This window comes from Xiphias gladius, chromosome 7, assembly GCF_016859285.1.
Source record: "Xiphias gladius isolate SHS-SW01 ecotype Sanya breed wild chromosome 7, ASM1685928v1, whole genome shotgun sequence".
Taxonomy (NCBI): Eukaryota; Metazoa; Chordata; class Actinopteri; order Istiophoriformes; family Xiphiidae; genus Xiphias; species Xiphias gladius.
Window position 1 is genome coordinate 2,023,107 of NC_053406.1, and position 13,441 is coordinate 2,036,547.

The window sequence follows — 13,441 nt, forward strand, 5'->3', positions numbered from 1 at the left end:
GTAGCAACAGCACCCTATATTTCCGCAGTACCCCCGAAACAATCCCCCGATGAACCTGGTCGTAGGCCTTCTCCAAGTCCACAAAAGACATGTAGACTTGATAGGCAAACTCCCATGACCCTCCCATGACCCCACCTCTGCACCCTTGCAAGGTTACAGAGGTGGTCCACTGTTCCACTTCCAGGGTTGCTCCTACTGAACACCCTGGAAGCTTTGCCTGGGAGGCTGAGCAGTGTGATACTGTGTCATAATTTGAGCACACCCTCCAATCCCCCTTTTTAAAAATGGGAACCACAACCCTGGTCTGCCAGTCCACAGGCACTGTCACCTCCAAGCGACATTTCAGAGGCATGTCAGCCAAGACAGCCCAATAATGTCTGGAGCCTTCAGCATCTCAGGGCAAATCTCATACACTCTTGGCGCCTTGCCACTCAGGAGCTTCTTAATTACCTCAGAGACCTATTCCAGAGATATGAGTGCGGCTCCCCTGAGTCTTCAAACTCTGCCACTTCCTCAGAAGATTTGGAAGGAGCACCTCAAAGTGCTCCTTCCACTGCCCTATGATATCCCAAGTTTGAGTCAGCAGTTTTCCTCCCCTGCTGAAAACAGCCTGAGCCAAGCAGTGCTTTCCCTTTCTGAGACGCCGGATGGTTTTCCAAAACTTCCTTTAAGCCAACCAAAAGTCTGTCTCCATGGCCTCCCTGAACTCCTCCCACACTTTCCAATCAAAACCCCAAACAGTCGCTTCCATAGTGGAGGCTTTGATCATGGCCCACCCAGATTCCATGTCCCCAGTCTCCCCACCGGGCTGCATGGAAAGTTCTTCCGGAGGTGGGAGTTAAAGACCTCACGGACAGGGGCCTCCACCAGACATTCCCAGCCGAACTATATCAAGTTGATACTGCTCCACCTCGCTTCCAACTCCAGTTTCACTGATCCAGGCGAGGTGACGCAGCCCAGACATTTGCCCATCCTCTGGTCATCATGGATCACTGTTAGTCTGGCCTCTCCCCTAGACCAATTTGCCTTGGACCCTACCAGTGGCTGGGGCCCCCGACAACACAGCTCCCAGGATCACAGGGAGATTTTTCACTTCTAAATCAACAGAAAATGTAATTTGTCGAGGCGTGCCCAAACTTACACTTATAGCTGTATGTCATTTCTGAGCACTTGCTGAAACAACTAATGCTGCCCTTCTTCCTCATAGAACAGGCTCAGAAAACATCCCCTGCAACTGTGGTTGGTGAGTTCTGCCATTATAGTGGGTGTTTTTTTCCACCATAGACTAGAGGAGACAACAATGAGCGCATTTCACACTAAACAAAAAAACAAACTTAGACTACCCACAAAAATGTGATTTATGTTTTATTGATATCTGTGCTTTTAGTGTGTGAAGATTTCGTGGATGAAGACTAATAGGTTGGTTTGGTAAATGCTGGTAAATCTGGTTAACCTCCACCTAAATAATATAAATAGCAGTGTACAGGTTCTACACTGAGCTTTGAATGGGAATAATCAGGGTCTTCCATGCGGTGGAAGAGACAGTCCCACACAGGGCTAGAGGTGACCCTTAACAACATGAGATAATGGATTGAAAAAAATAAACTACAAGTCCTAAGGGGACCATAGAAACAGAACGTTAATAACCCTACACTGCCAGAAGAAAAAGTGTTGGCTGGAATAAACATCATAATGACACTTGAGCATGGAGAGCTATTCTTGATAAATATTGTAAAGTTGCTATATATGTGTATTTTAGTTTAAAACATTCAAAAAAATATAACACAACAAATAACAGACAAATAAGTGGACCTTACATTTAAAATCAAAAAATCAAAAGGGTTTGTTGTACTCAGCAAATTTATTAGCAATCTCTCCATTAGGTTATGAGATACAACTTGTGTGCAATAGTTGACATTCTAACCTGAGGAAGGAAGGGAAGAAAAAGTATTATTTTATCACTGTCCATTGTATTGGATTTCTTATGTAAAAACAAAAAATTATGCCATCAGGTCAACAAAACATGATTTGTCAACTGTGGACCGTGAATGTCCCCTGTAGGGGTTATTTAAATCTGGTCAATAGTTGTTGAGCTGTCTTGCTGTGGACCAAATTATAGGACAGACCAATGGACATCACCCTCTATACACTCTGATTCGTGCAAGAAAAAAATCCTTTATTTCCAAAAGTGTTAGATACATATTTTAGCTTTAAACATTCAAAGAAATAACACAAGAAATAATAGTGTTGACATTATGTCAAAGATGTCTATGTACAGTGCTTTCAGAAAGTATTCAGACCCCTTCACTTTTTCCACATTATATGTTGCAGCCTTATGCTAAAATGATTTAAATTCATTTTTTTCCCTCATCAGTCTCATAACCCCATAATGACTACACAAAAACAGAATTTAAATTTTTTTTTGCAAATGTATTAAAAAGGAAAACTGAAATATCCCATTGACATAAGTACCAGACCCTTTGCTCAGTACTTAGTTGAGGCACCTTTGGCAAGAGGTTACATCGTGTATTCTTGTGTATGACAAGGCAAGCATTGCACACCTGGATTTTGGCTGGCAGCATGATGCTTCCACCACCATGCTCCACCATTGGGATTATATTGGGCAGGTGATGAAAAGTGCCTGGTTTCTTTCAAATATGTGACACATAGAATTGAGGCCAAACAGTTCAATCTTGTTTTCATCAGACCAGAGAATCTTGTTTCTAACAGCCTGAGATTACTTAAGGTGCTTTTTTGCAAACTCCATGCAGCCTTATGTGTCTTTTACTGAGGAGAGGCTTCTGTCTGGCCATGATCAGTGGAGTGCTGCAGTGATGGCTGTACATCTGGAAGTTTCTCCCATCTCCACACAGGAAGAATCTAGGAAGAGTCCTGGTTGTTCCAAACTTCTTCCATTGTGCCTCAACACAATCCTGTCTCTGAGCTCAGGCAGACCTCATGTCTTGGTTTTTGCTATGATATGCATTTTTAACTGTGAGACCTTATATAGACAGGTGTGTGCCTTTTCAAGTCATTTTCAATCAGTTGAATTTACCACAGGTGAACTCCAATCAAGGTGTAGACACATCTCAAAGAATATCAAGGAAAATGGGAGGCACCTGAGCTAAATTTCAAATGTCATAGCAAAGGGTCTGAATAATTATGTCAATGTGTTATTTCAGTTTTCTCTTTTTAATAAATGTGCAAAAATTTCTAAAAATCTGTTTTCACTTTCTCATAATGGGGGATTGAGTGTAGAATGATGAGTGAAAAATGAATTGAAATGATTTTAGCATAAGGCTGCAACATAACAAAATGTGAAAAAAGTGAAGCGCTCTGAATACTTTTTGAATGCATTGTATTGTGTTGGAGAGATACAGTTTCTACTAAAGTTAGCATGCTAACCAGCTAGCCCTGGCCTGTCCCTTCTAGTAATCTAGTAATACCATTTTGTACCTCAAGAGGTGATAGTGAGTCATTGTAGCGTCCAGTCTGCCCTTGGTCAAACATGAAAGGATGAAGCAGCACTGCCTAGAGGGCGTATTCTAAACTATTGTCAATCATGTTGAAGGTACTGAACAGTAAATGCAGTGATGGCTGAAGCTCTTCGCAAACAACCATTATCACCACCACCACCTGGCAAGAAACCACATTCACTGGCAAAGAAATGAAGTGATAAAAATAGAAGCAAATCAAGAGTTATCATTGGCATTGCTGTCTATTGCTGGAGACAGCTCTTGGTGAGTAAAGGAATTAAGTTTGATGCTGAAATCGCAACAACTGGGAAGTAAACAGCTTTTAATGCTAACATAGTTTTGAGCGGGTTTCACAAAGCTGTTTAGGTTCAGATTCCATAAAACAATGCAGGTAGTACATATAGTGGCTTCTTAAAGTTTTTGCATATTGTATTGTTTTGTAGATTTAATTGGATAAAATTGCCATATTAGCCCATCAATCTACAGTTAGTGATGACAAAGTGAAAACATTATTTTTTTAATTGTTGCAAATTTACTTAAAATCAAAAACTGAAATCTCTAATTTACAAAAGTATCATACCCTTTGCTGTGGCACTCCGAACTGCGGAAAGATGCAACCTGTTAGCTTTAATTATACTTGAGATGTGTCTAGAACTTGACTGGAGTCCATCTGTGGTAAACTTAATTGATTGGACACAGTTTAGAAAGGCACACATCTGTGTTTATAAGGTCAAAAACAAGTGATTTAACATGATTTAACAAAAAATATATCGGCTAAACCAAAAATTCATACCTGCCTCCAAAAAACACAATGATCCAACCCTGATATGAACACACACACACACACACACACACACATACACACACACACACACACACACACACACACACACTTAAACCCAGCTGTCTGTGGATGTGTTTATGCATGGATTAGGCCTGGGATCAATGCTCAAGAAGAGAAGAAAGATGGTTGAGACGCCAAGGGAATGAAGGGAGTAGAGCGAAGGAGGGAGAGCCTGATTTTACATTTTGTCCATGTTGTCGATGGCAGGCAACTGACCTTCATGCTTGGCTGGGTAAGAACAGGAATTGAGGGTCGTTACAACGGACTACATGAAATCGGCTACATGCTTTAAAGTTGTTCAATTAGATTATTCTTTTCATTTTTGTGCTTGTGTGCATCAAGGGAGCCACCAACAAGCAAACATAACACACAAATGGTCCTGAACACACACAGCGAGGGAGGGGAGGAGAGAGGAAGAGACTGACTAAAAGAGGGAGACTGAAAGAGAGAGTTTAACAATTGCAGCTAAGAGTCACTGATAGCTAGATACTAGCAGTAATTTCTCAAATTGATTTCTTGTTTTGTATGAACAATGTATATATTCATTCAGTTAACATCCAGCTATCACTGAAATGATGCATGCAATACATGATTAGATCCTTAAAAGTTGTGTATATGGAATAGAATTCATCTTTTTCATATCATTAGAAATCTGTATGATGGAAAGTGTATAGCCTTCAGTAAGTACACACACAAGTTCTTCTGGTTCTTTGAAGTGGATAGTGCATTGTCTTCATTACGCAGAGCCATTATAGTATAATTCAGTCACAATCTGTCTCTGTTCTCTCTTCCAATAAGTTTGGGTAACCTGAGGGTTTGTTTACAACTTGCATTATCATCTGATTGCTCGTGTTTCTTACATTTCTTACATTCCCTGGTTCCCCACAGGTTCTTTTCTTACAAAAACTGTTGTGCTACAGTGGCCAGTACTCTGTATTGCTTCAAGTAAAAAAGGTAAATATTAGCTAGTATATTACTTATTATGGAGAAAAGATTGACAAGACATTTTTTAAGTAACATGTTACAGTGTTGACTGTTACAGTCTAGACTCTGAGTGTTTGGACAGTCACAATTTTTTTGTTCTTCGGGCACTGTTCTTTTACATATTAATCTGAAATAAAATAATACATTATAATGCCAAGTCTCAGCTCAGTTCTGGACTGTACCTTCAACCAAGTCAAGACTCAAGTCTAACAGGAATGGTAACAAAATTACTATTTCTAGAAATTTCGCTGCCTATGAATTACAGTATAGCCAAACCCAACTCACACTGGAGAGGTGTGTACAAGTGGCCTCTCTGTTAGAGGGCTTAAACATTTTCAAGTTTCAAGATGGGCCGGTTCATCAAATAAATTTGATGTTTAGCAGTTTTGTCTTCTGTGTCTGCTTTGCTTGTAGATTTTTGTATAACCTTGTTTAATTTTTAACATCTTTTCGTTGCACCATTTTGCCATGTGGTGAGTCTCCAATTCACCCAGATGCTACTGTAATATATAGTATGCCTTTTAGTTGCTGCTGATTCTTGCTGCTTCTTTTGCTTAAATTTTGATCATGGATTTGACATTGTCACTTTTCCTCAGTTTGTCTGCTTACTTTTGTTAAATGTTGTTCAAGTGGTTGTCAAATGCTTAATATATGTAAATATTGTGCCACAGTTAGACTTTAATGCGATTATACAGTCAATGACCTCTTTATTAGGAACACCTGTATACCTCCTTATTCATGGAATTATCCAATTAGCCAATCATGTGGCGGTGGTGCAATCCATAAAACTATGCAGATACAGGTCAGGAGCTTCAGTTAATATTCACATCAAACAGAAAGGGGAAAAAATGTGATCTTAGTGACTTCAATTGTGGCATGATTGTTGGTGTCAGACAGGCTAGTTTGAGTATTTCTTAAACTGCTGATCTCCTGGAATTGTCATGCACAAAAATATCTAGAGTTTACTCAGAATGGTGCCAAAAACAACATCCATTGAGCGGCAGTTCTGTTGACAGAAAGGTCTTGTTGATAAGAGAGGTCAGAGGAGAATGGCCAGACGGGTTTGAGCCGACAGAAAGTCTATGGTAACTCAGATAACCTCCTTTTACAATTGAGCAGAAAAGCATCTCAGAATGCAAAGCATGTCCAACTTTGAGGTGGATGGGCTACAACTGCAGAAGACCATTTTGGGTTCCACTGCTGTCATCCAAGAAGAGAAATCTGAGGCTGCAGTTCACACAGGCTCACCAAAACTGGACATTTGAAGACTGGAAATATGTAACCTGGTCTGATGAATCTGGCTGAGGTTGATCAGTACTCTCTGACTTCCATACCCTGTGTCATACTGAGGTAAGCATATTGTGTCATTTCCAGTTGCTGGCGTCTGTGTGAATGGTAGCAAGTTTTGCTGCTCTGCCTCTACTCAGTTAATTTAGCTATTTTCTTCATTACAGCAGCTAATTACCAGCTGTGCATTAAAATCTACATTAGTTCTGCTTAAGCACCCTTAGCTCTCTCCTTCTTTTAGCAATTTTCTCGCTACTTCACAGTTGTTTACACGCTTTTCAGATCAGCCAGTTACTTTAGCTTAGCAGTTAGCGATGGCTTCTGTCTCTCCTTCTCAGTCTCCTGCTCTCTCTTGCTCGGTGTGACTTGTTTAGTTACAACTCTGCCTCCTTTAGCGATAATGGTACATGTAATAAATGTAGCTTATTTGCAGTGATGGATGCAAGGCAGTGAATTGGAAGCACAGCTCTGCACCATGGAAACCAATTTGTTAGACGTGGTAGTAAGCCAGCCCCCAGTAGCCAGTGCAAGCTGACCCACCGTAGCTCCTACTTTCCCCCCAGCAGCTCCCGAGCAGGAAAGGAAGCCAGGGCAGCTAGGTGACTGTCCGTAACAAGAATCGATGCCCTAAGCAGACGCCCATGGTTCACCAACCAGTTCATGTTTCAAAGTGATACTCCCCACTCAGCGACACACCCAATAGGCAATAACCAGAGAAACCAATTCTGGTTATTGGCAGCTTTATTTCGAGAAACATGAAGGTAGCGACACCTTTGACCATAGTCAGATGTATTCCTGGGGCCAGAGCAGGTGACGTAGAATCCTATTTGAAACTGCTGGCTAAGGATAAACGTACATATAGTATGATTGTTATTCAGGTTGGTGGTAACGACACCAATCAGAGGTTACAAAAATTAATGTTGATTCGGTGTGTACACATGCAAAGACATTGTTGGACTCCATAGTTTTCTCTGGGACCCTGCCTAATCTGACCAGCGATGACGTGTATAGCCGCATGTCATCATTCAAATGCTGGGTGTCTTGGTGGTGTCTAGCAAATGACGTAGGCTCTGTAGATAATTGGCGGACTTTTTGGGTAACACCTGGTCTGATCAGGAGAGTAGGCATACATCCCACTTTGGATGGAGCAGCTTAGTTTATTAGTAGACCATAACCATGACAACCCAGAGTTGAGACCAGGAGGCAGAGCTGCTGTCTTACATGCTTCTCAGTGCTTCCATTACAGCAGTCCCCCACCCAAACCCCCATAGGGACTGTGTCTGCCCCCCGACCAACTAAATTAATTAACTCAAAAATAAACAGAAGAGGAGTTGTACACAGAAGCCTAATAAAAATTAAGAACACCACTGCAGGAGTACAACAGAATAGGAGAATTAAATTTGGACTCTTAAGCATTTAATTGCTCCCATCCAAAGCTGTATTAGTAAATGAACTAATATCAGATCATCATATTGATATATTTAGTCTCACTGAAACCTGCCTGTGTCATGACAAATATGTTAGCCTAAATGAATCCACTCCCCCCAGTCGTATTAATACTCACATTCCTCGAGGCACCAGCCAAGGAGATCGAGTTGCAGCCATTTTTAACTCAAGCCTAATAATCAACCCTAAATCTAAACTCAATTATAACTCCTTGGAAAGCCTGGTTCTTAGTCTTACACATCCTTCATGGAAAACTTTAACGCCTATTCTTTTTGTTATAGTTACCGCGCTCCTGGCCCATACTCTGAATTTTTATCAATTTTAGTCCTTAATACAGAAAAAGTTTATTATAGTAGGTCATTTCAATATTCATGTGGATGCTGATAATGATAGCCTTAGAACTGCATTTATCTCATCATTAGACTCAATTGGCTTTTGCTCAGGATGTAAATAAACCCACTCACTGTTTTAACCACACCCTCGACCTCATTCTGAATTATGGCATCGAAACTGAACATTTAATGGTCTTTCCACAGAATCCTCTTTTATCGGACAATGGTTTGGCAACCTTTTAATTCCTATAAGTGGACTACACGCTATTAGGCAGAAATGTCTTTACAAGATGTCTATCTGATAGCGCTGTAGCTAAATTTAAGGAACTCATTCCATCAGCACTTAATTCACTGCCATGTTTCAATATAACAGAGGACTCATATACTAACTTTAGTCCCTACCAAATTGATCATCTTGTTGATAGTGCTTTAGGCTCAATGAGAATGACACTTGCCTCTATTGCCCCTTTAAAAAAGAAGATAATAAAACAACGGAGGTTAGCTCCATGGTTTAACTCCCAAACCCACATATTAAAGCAAAATATGCGAAAACCTGAAAGGATATGGCGTTCTACCAAAAAGGAAGAATCCCACTTAGCCTGGCATGATACTCTTAAAACATATAGGAAGGCCCTTTGTAATGCCAGAGCAGCCTATTACTCATCTTTAACAGAAGAAAATAAAAACAACCATAAGTTTCTTTTTTCAGCACTGTAGTCAGGATGACAGAGAGTCATAGCTCCATTGATCCATGTATTCCCATGGCTCTAAGTAGTGATGATTTCATGAGCTTTCTTAATGATAAAATTCTAACTATTAGAGACAAAATTCACCAGCTCCTGGCCTCAACCATCAACAATTTATCTTCAAACACAGGAACCTTACAAACAGCTGTAAAAACTGATACATACTTAGACAGTTTTTCTCCCATTGACCTTCGCCAACTAACTTCAACAATGTCTTCATCTAAACCATCAACTTGTCTTTTAGACCCCATCCCAACTAGGCTGCTTAAGGAAGTTTTACCCTTAGTTAGCACCTCTTTACTAGATATAATCAATATGTCTTTATTAAGAGGCTACGTACCACAGTCCTTTAAAACAGCTGTAATTAAACCTCTTCTTAAAAAGCCTACTCTTGATCCAGATGTTTAAGCCAACTATGACCCATATCTAAACTTCCCTTTCTCTCTAAGATCCTCGAGAAAGCTGTTGCCAACCAGTTGTGTGACTTTTTACATGATAATAGTTTATTTGAGGATTGTCAGTCAGGACTTAGATTGCATCATAAGACAGAGACAACACTGGTGAAAGTTACAAATGACTTTCTAATTGCATCGGACAAAAGACTTGTCTCTGTACTTGTCTTGTTAGATCTTAGTGCTGCATTTGTTACAACTGATCATCATATCCTATTACAGAGAAGGGAACATTTAATTGGCATTAAAGGAACCGCTCTAAGCTGGTTTAAGTCCTATTTATCAGATTGATTTCAGTTAGTGCACGTTAAATCCTCCATATACTCAAAAGTAATTCATGGAGTTCCACAAGGTTCTGTGATTCTGTTCTGTACCTTATATATGCTTCCTTTAGACAGTATTATTAGGAAAAACTTCATAAACTTCCATTGTTATGCAGATGATACCCAATTGTATTCGTCAGCTTTCCACCATGAGCCAGGTTCTGTTCAAGGTTTCTAACTGTTAAAAGGGAGTTTTTCATTGCCGCTGTCACCAAGTGCTTGCTCATAGGGGAATGTTGGGTCTCTGTAAATATAACTATAAAGAGTATGGTCTAGACCTGCTCTATATGAAAAGTGCCCTGAGATAACCTCTGTTATGATTTGGCGCTATATAAATAAAATTGAATAAATTGAATTGACAGTGACCAGATCTGAATCTAGTAGAAGACCTTTGGGATGTGGTAGAACGGGTGATTTCCATCATGAATGTCCAGTTGACAAATCTGCAGAAATTATGTGATTCAGTCATGTCAACATGGACCAGATTCTCAAAGGAATACTTCCAACATTTTGTCGAATCCATGCTACGAAGAACTAAGGCTGTTTTTAGAGCAAACGGAGGCCCTACTCAGTATTTGTATGGTCATCCTAATACAGGAACCGAGCAACCTCAATGAGTGTTGAGTTTTAACATACTATGAGATAATATATGAGATTTTGCAGTTTTTGACTCCTGAACTACATGTCACTGCCCATCAAATGGTTGTTGGGTTTTATTCTTTTACTTCTCTGCTTTATTTGCAGCTGACATGGTTCCTGACCTGCAGTCTGTCAGGATGACGGACACTCAGATAGCAGCTCATCACTTATTAACATTCAACACCACCAGTTTCTTCTTGTGCACCTTCATGCATCTGTCTGCATACATCTAGGGAAGGGACTGCTGTGTGTGTGTGTGTGTGTGTGTGTGTGTGTGTGTGTGTGTGTGTGTGTGTGTGTGTGTGTGTGTGTGTGTGTGTAGTGCTGGTAGTGTTGAGGGTGGATGTAGGGGGGCTACTTTCAGAGGATTTGCAGTAATTATATGACAAAACGCTGGCAAGTCTCTCCGGGTGCTGAGCAGAGGCTCATGGGTCAGGGGACCAAGCACTCTGGGCCGGGTAATTTGTAAATGTCATTCAGGTGGAGTCCTCTATCAGCCAACAGGGAGGGGAGGGGGTTTAGGGTGAAGAGCAGAAGGGGAAAAGGGGAGGAGGAGGTGCTGCAGCAGTCTTTTCTCATGTAGATTATGCTACAACACATGCAGAGTCTCTCTTCTGCTTTTGTCTACAGTGACAGCTGATATGTGCAACACAGATTGTTTGACGTAATGCATGTTCAGTGATCTAGATATAACCAAACATGAATGAATTTTATATGAAATATTTTGCTCCTGATGTTTGCTCCATGTCATATGTGAGGGGACAGTCCAGTGTTTTGTTTTTGTAGTTGATTTCTTTATTAGTGAATTTGTCATACTACCATTACAGTACATTTCAAGTGAACTGAACTGAACCAGCACTTCCCTCAAACCGCCACAGGAATAATGGCCAACAACGCCATCAGTGAAATCCTAAACTTCTCAATAAATGTTACCTGCAAACATCAAAGCAGCAGGTCCACTTAACCAAAACAGTGACTGTGCCACCTTTGACCCTTCAAGCTCCTTGGCACTCAAGAGCCAACAGCCTTGAATGTCTGATTTGCATTCCATTTTTTGATAGCAAGCACAAAATGTAGAAACATCACCTCATAACTCACCTGGAGGAACCCATCACCCACTAGATTAGCTGGCACCAACTTTTATTCTTACCGTGAACTATGATTTTTGAGTCTTAAATACCACACCAAAGGAGTGATGTAGATCAACAGGCGATCCAGCATAAAAGCAGCAAATAGCTTGCCCCAGTGAAACAGACATTCACCAGAACATTCAGCAAATGTGGTTTAGACACACACACACACACACACACACACACACACACACACACACACACACACACACACAAATGTATGCAGGAGCACAAACTTGTACTACTATCTTTTGTGGACACTCCTTGACATAATGCATTCCCTAATCCCATACCCTTACCTTCACAACTAAATGTGTAACCCCAACCCTCACCCTAACCCTAACCGAAACCAAATTCTACCCTAAAACCAAGTCTTAGAAGTTGTGTCAGAAAGTGAGGACCAAAATTTCCTCATCCCGTAAGTGTATATAACTCAAAATCACAACTACAGAAGTACAAGTATACACACACACACACACACACACACACACACACACACACACACACACACACACACACAGAAAATATGAATCCCTTCCATTGGTAGCAAGATAAAGGAGAACAAACTCAAAAACTAATGACTTTTCAAATGTGTTTTAGTTTTAGATTTTGTAGATTTTGTCTTAAGACATTCGGTACTGTAAGCTAGTATGAGTGTGCATGTAAATTAAGTATTGGGTTAGTTAAACTTTAATTTATAGTATATAAAATAATTTGAATCAGAACTGCAAGAACAAAATGGAAAGAAAGAAATAGCCAACAGCAATGCAGCCATGGCTAGCTTCCTGGCATTGCCAAGGAAACACAACCTGTTCTGAGCCAAAACCTGCCATGTCATTTGCAATGAATGAAAGCACAAGCAGCACAGCAGCAGATACCTAGCATAGCCCCAGGTGTAATGGTGAGTTGAAATCCAGTGATTACACCTCCTGACAGAGTGGATGCGGTCTGACAGCAAACTCAACATCAATGTGGCTGGCATCACATATTGAAGACTCACTGAAAAACCTCACGGAAGTGGGCAGCAGATGATGTGCGGCACACCAATTCTTGGTTTCCACATCCGTATGTCTGCAAGGGTCCATATGGCAAAAACTTTGTCATCTGCCCAAGTCCAGTCTTCGCCCAAGCAGGACAAGCAGAAAACATGAACTGGCCTTCCCTCCTAAATCAAGTTTTTTGAAATGAGAAGAAGTTACACTGTCAGGTCAGCTGCAATAGCAAATGGAATTTGCATGAGCGTGATCATCAGAGTAACGGTGAGGAAGTGTCAGGTTATAATGTCTGCGATGTACATCTGAATGAATATGATTGGATGTTACTACACTACTGTGAATGAGCCAGTCATTGAAAAGCATACTGCAAACGGCTGGAGCCAATCGGCCGATTCAAGGGCAAATTCTGTGCTCTGCTGGAACTAAATCGTTAATGTTAATTGCTATTAGGACAACAGTAAGGTGTTACAAGACACAAGTTAAGGATGTTTCCTAAACGCAAACATCTAAAGGCAACTGGTACAATAAATGTAAAGTACAACAACCTTAGTTCAAGACCATGGAAAGACTTTTGTTTTTCTGTTGGAAAAATACAGTCAGAGTCTTCATTACCACTTACTGAAAGATGTCCACAAAGCAGGAAATGTTAGGGCATCGGTTCTGCCTTTCCTTGACTCCCTTGTGTTTCTGCTATTTTGCTCCCCTCCCTCGTGTTTCTTGTGTGTCCCCAGTGTGTGTGTGTGTGTGTGTGTATGCTGGGCGTGGCCTTCCGGTTCCTTCTCTCACC

General features: G+C 40.7%; 1 long non-coding RNA gene across 1 annotated transcript; it reads right to left on the reverse strand.

The window, feature by feature from the left end:
* Nucleotides 1-1,845: 1,845 nt before the first annotated feature.
* On the reverse strand, nucleotides 1,846-13,384 carry LOC120792404. Its single transcript, XR_005707802.1, has 3 exons — nucleotides 13,274-13,384; nucleotides 12,538-12,824; nucleotides 1,846-1,924 (listed from the first exon to the last, which is right to left on the reverse strand). It is a non-coding gene; the product is annotated as an uncharacterized LOC120792404 (long non-coding RNA).
* Between the last annotated feature and the right edge of the window lie 57 nt (nucleotides 13,385-13,441).